This window comes from Phascolarctos cinereus, unplaced genomic scaffold (genome assembly GCF_003287225.1).
Source record: "Phascolarctos cinereus isolate Bilbo 61053 unplaced genomic scaffold, phaCin_HiC Scaffold_3;HRSCAF=262, whole genome shotgun sequence".
Taxonomy (NCBI): domain Eukaryota; kingdom Metazoa; phylum Chordata; class Mammalia; order Diprotodontia; family Phascolarctidae; genus Phascolarctos; species Phascolarctos cinereus.
The window spans coordinates 37,184,674-37,190,105 of NW_027555736.1; the positions used below are offsets into that span (position 1 = coordinate 37,184,674).

Consider the following 5,432-nt stretch of genomic DNA (forward strand, 5'->3'; position numbering starts at 1 on the left):
ACGGCCAAGCACTTTTTGCTGCTGTTTAGCCATTCAGTCGTGTTCAACTCTTTGTGACCCCATGGACTTTACTGTCCAAGGAGTTTTCTTGGCAAAGATACAGAAGTGATTTGCCCTTTCCTTCTTCAGTGGATTAAGACAAGAGGGTTAAATGGCTTTGCCAGGATCACAGAGCTACTTGAACTCATCTTCTGACTCCAGGCCCAGCACACTGTCCACTGAGCCACCTAGGTGCCTTGCCATGCACTCTATACTCTAACCAAATTGGACAGCAATACATTTGAGCTCTCCTGCCACAATACTTCTGCTGCTCCTTATATCTAGACTTGAGTGTTCTCACTGCCTGTATATGTATGCCTATATAGCATACACGCATGTATATATATATGTGTGTGTGTGTGTATGTATATATATATATATATATATATATATATATATATATATATATATATATATATATGCACACACCTACATGCATACGTATGTGCATTTATGTGTGTGGACATACACACATACATACACACATATGCATGTGTGTATACATCCTTTAACTAGCTAATTTTCCTGCCCATTCTTTACCCTTTACATTTTCTTTTTTCCTTTGTTAAAAATTTTATTAATTTATTTTGATTTATCAACAATCAATTCCATATGCTTTTGAGTTTGAGATTTTTCTCCCCCTTCCTCCCCAGCACCCTCCCCAAGACAGTGCACAATCTGATATAGGCTATAAATTTATATTCCTATTAAACATATTTTCACATTAGTGAAGTTGTAAGTAAAAGTTAAAACCAATAGGAGGAACCATCAGAAAGAGGAAACAAAACTCAACAGAAGAGAAAAAAAAAAGATAGTGACTCAACTTTCACAGTTATGATTACTATCTGTGTCTTTTTCTCCATCCTTTTTCCCCCATTTATGCTTTTCTTTCTCCTCTCTCCCTTCTCCCCCTCACCAGTACTTTGCTTTTGACCACCACCTCCTTCAGTCTCTCCTCCCTTCTATTTATCCCCCTCCCCCCTCTTCCAATTCACCCCCACTGCTTCTTCCCTGCCTTCCATCCCCCTCCCTTTTCTTTCCCCTTTTCCCTCCTACTGCCCGTACGGCAAGTTACATTTCCATACCTAACTTATTATGTTATTTTCTTCTTGAGCCAAATATGATGAGAGCAAGGTTCAAACAATGCTTACCCCCCTCCCTTTTTCCTCTCTGCTGTAATAGGATTTTCTGTCTTTTCCTGTAATGTAATTTACCCTTGTCTGCCTCCTCCTTTCTCAGTACATTTTCTAAGATCAGACTAATCCACTTACTTGGATCCATTTAACCCACTTGATTAGATTTTTTTTATTATTACATCAAAGTCAACTAATATCCACCCCTTTATGTATACTCCTTTAACATGGTGTAATAACAATACAGTTCTCAAGAGTTGCAAGTGTCATCTTCCCTTGTAGGGATGTAAACAGTCCACCCTTATTAACAACATTTGTATCTTTCTGTCCCATTTACCTTTTTATGTCTTTCTTGAATCTTGTACTTGAAGATCAAATTTTTTGTTGAGCTCTGGTCTTTTTATGAGGAAGGTTTGGAAGTCCCCTATTTCGTTGAATATCCATCTCCTCCCTTGAAAAATCATGCTCATTTTTGCAGGGTAGTTGATCCTTGGCTGCAATCCAAGCTCCTTTGCCTTACAGCTTATCATGTTCCATGCCCTGCAGTCTTTTAATGTAGAAGCTGCAAGGTCCTGTGTAATCCTGACTGTGGTTCCATGATATTTAAATTGTTTCTTTCTGGCTGCTTGCAGCACCTTCTCTTTCATCTGGTAATTTTGGAATTTTGCTATTATATTCCTTGGCGTTGTCAATTTGGGATCTCTTTCAGGTGGTGAGCAGTGTATTCTTTCTATGGTTATTTTACCTTCTGGTTCTAGGACTTCAGGGCAGTTTTCCTTTATGATTTCCTGAAAGATACTGTCCAGGCTCTTTTTTTCATCATGATTTTCAGGTAGTCCAATGATTTTTAAACTGTCCTGGATCGATTTTCCAGGTCGGTTGTTTTACCGATGAGGTATTTTATGTTTTCATCCATTTTTTTGTTTCTGTTTGACTGATTCTTGCTCTCTCATAGAGTCATTAGTTTCCATTTGTCCAATTCTAGTTTTTAACAGATTGTTTTCTTCTGTTAGTTTTTGTACTTCCTTCTTCAATTGGCCAATTGTATTTTTAAGGGATTTGTTTTCTTCAGTGTACTTTTTTTCCAGTTTGCCAATTGTGTTTTTTAGGGACTTGTTTTCTTCAGTGTACTTTTTTTCCAATTGGCCAATTGTATTTTTTAAGGACTCTTCTACCTCTCTCATTAGACTTTTAAAATCCTTCTTGAGCTCTTCTAAGAAGGCTTTTTGGGCTTCAGACCAGTTCATATTCCCTTTTGATGTTGCAGATGTGGTTGTCCTCTTCAGAGTTTCTGTCTTGATCTCCACTCTTCTCATAATATGAATCTATGGTACATTTCTTTTTCCTCATGGTATCCTTATTCCCTGGCCTTTAAAGAGATTGAGCTCTCCCGCTGGGGAACAGAGGGTATTGACCCAAGCTTCTTGTGTTGGGAGCCTAGGTCTTGGCTTTGTGTGCTGGGGCCTGTCATGTTGTTAATTGGAGGCTATAGGGTTTTGGCAGCTCACATTGTGCTGGGCTGGAATCAGCAAGGCTGGAACTTTCAGGCAATTCTAGGTTGCCTGCTTTTCCTTTCCTTTAGCTTTCTTCAGCTCCTTTTAGATGGGTGCTGCAGGGTGTTTACTGCCTGGGGCCCCCTGCAATGCTGCCTCCCTAGTTTCTGCTAATGCACTGGGAGATTCCTTTGCGTGGATTGCCGAGGCGCCTGGTGGTTTTCTGAGCTGGTTTCCACAGGTTCCCCCACCCTCACGGAGGCACTCGGAGGTCCAGGTGTTGGTGTTTGCCTGCTCTACCACCTGGTCTTCAGGATCTCCTCCCAGTTGACAGTTGGAGACTGCAGGGTTCTGATGGCTTACCTGCTGTTGGGTTGGAATCAGCAAGGCTGGGACTTGAGGAAGACTCTAGGTTGTTTTCTTCAGCTCCTTTCAGATGAATGCTGCAGGGTGCTTATCCACCTGGGGCCCTTTGTAGTGCTGCTTCCCTATTTTTGCTGAGGCACTGGGAGACCGGTTTGCTGGGCTGCTACACTGCTGTTCCCTGTCTTTCTTCTAGTTCAGCTGTTCCAGGGTTTTTTTTTTTCCTAGGGTGATATTTTCTGGGTTTTCAGAGGTTGATAGGGGAGGGTAAGAGTGACTACCTTTTTACTCAGCCATCTTGCCTCCTGGAAGCAGAAGTCCTACCCTTTACATTTTCTACAGGAACCCTTGATGTAATACTGCTGCCTCAGTGTGGACATCTACTGGGCCTGGAAAGGCCTCTCTCAGGTGTCTGGTCTTTGACCTGTGCTCAGAAAGGGGAAAAAGTAGGATGACAGGACCATAGATTTAGTGCTATAGAGGCCTTCAAGGTCGTCTTGTCCAGCTCCCTCATCTTACAAATGCAGAAACTGAGGCCTGGTGACTTTCCTAATGCCCAGCAGTGGCAAAGATGGGATTCCATAGGCAGAGATGGTGAGGAGCTCTCACCTTGGGCCACGTGGGTGAGCATGTCTGCGTCTACCACAAGGAATCCATTAATGGCTCATGGGGCAAGGAAGAGGGTAGCTGTCCCTACTGTATTTCATGTCTCCAGAAAAAAGAGTAAAGGGGGGGGAAAAAAGAAAGAGCATAAGTCTTCACTGAACACATTTTATAAGCCAATGCAAAGGGGTGATCCCTCCCTAAGTAATCAGTTCACCTAAGAGCTAACTAATTCATCTTAAAAGTAGCCCTCACTAATGAAAACCATCCTCTGAAAGGAGAGAAATGGTAGCTTTAAACCAACCCCTCTATTTTAGGGGCAGCCCCAATTACTGATAATGTATTTTGTTTCTCTAGCCAGGTGCCAGATGAGCATGTCTACCCTCTATAGCAGTCCTTAACCCTTTCATACAGACCCCTTGGGTACTCTAGTGATGCCTATGGACCCCTTTTTAAAATAACGTTTGTTTCCCACATTCGCAGTTGAAGGAACTGTTAAATTTTAGCTAGAGGTTAGTAAAAATAAGGATGTGAATTTTTTTCCCAACCAAGTTCATGAACCCTCTGAAATCTATCCATGGACCCTTTGGAAGTATTCATGAACCTCAGATTAAGATGTTCTATAGGCAAATGGCTTCTAAAATCTCATCAAGTTGATTGGAGCAACTTCAGTGATCACCCTTTACACCCAGACTCAAAGGCTAAGCTCCCAGTGAACTCATCAACTTGATAAGGGAACTAACTCCCTTGACCATCCCCCTACAAATGAGCAGAATTAAATTCAGGTTCAAATTCTTTGTGATCCTATGTTCTAAGGTCCCTCCTGGCAGCAACATTCTAACCTTCTATGACCCCATCTTTTAAGTTTCTTCCAGCCTAAACATTCTACTTTCTTTGTCCCAAGGTCCCTTGCAGATCAACAGGACTGAATTTATGGAACAGGGGATTTACATTTCTGCCCAGTGGAGAGAATGCCTAAGTATGGTCTCCACTGTTCGGTTCTCTCGGTTCCAGTTTAAAGCCTCCTACAAGCTTCTGGAGAGTTGTTAGAAGATGGTGGTAACGGCAGGCAGGCAAGCGCTGATGTTCCTAGGCCGGGGCCACATGCTAGCCAGGCGGATGGTCTCACGTAGCACTTCCATGGAAGGCAATGAGGAGAGCTCGGCCCACATGTGGAAGATGCTCACTTACTGTGTTGCGCTCCCCGGCGTGGCGGTCAGTATGATGAACTGCTATAAGAAATCCAAGGATCCCCATAAGAAACCTAAGTTCGTCCCCTACGGTCACCTCCGAATCCGGACTAAGGCCTTCCCATGGGGAGATGGTAACCACACTCTCTTTCATAACCCACAAGTCAATCCTCTGCCAAGTGGTTATGAAGATGACTAAGGAAAGCTTGGACCACTCACTGCTCCAGTACTGGGACCCACAGCAGCTACTTAGACCATCACCTTCTCGTGTGGATCCAGCTGTTGAATCCATTTTCCTTCGTAGATCGAGCAATGAAAAAATAGTGCTGATCTTCTATCATTGTGCTTGTTATAGGAGCGGCTTAAATAAATAGTTCTTGCCTCAGATTACAGCCAAAGTGTTGAATTAAAATCAAAACTAAATGTTCAGGAAATTCACACCGATATAGTCTTTTCTGAGCATCAGGGGCACCCTAATCAGTGCACTGGGATGTAGTTTATCCTACCAATAGAGCATTAAGCACTCACTCACATGGCATATATGCGGTCAATGATAAATCTTTTCTCCTAATGCCAGGTTACTTCTTATGTCTGTAGTAGACAAAACTGAA

At 42.6% G+C, this 5,432-nt stretch overlaps 1 pseudogene; it reads left to right on the forward strand.

The window, feature by feature from the left end:
• Positions 1-4,684: 4,684 nt before the first annotated feature.
• LOC110214035 (cytochrome c oxidase subunit 6A1, mitochondrial pseudogene) lies at positions 4,685-5,020 on the forward strand (annotated as a pseudogene).
• The last annotated feature ends 412 nt before the right edge of the window (positions 5,021-5,432 follow it).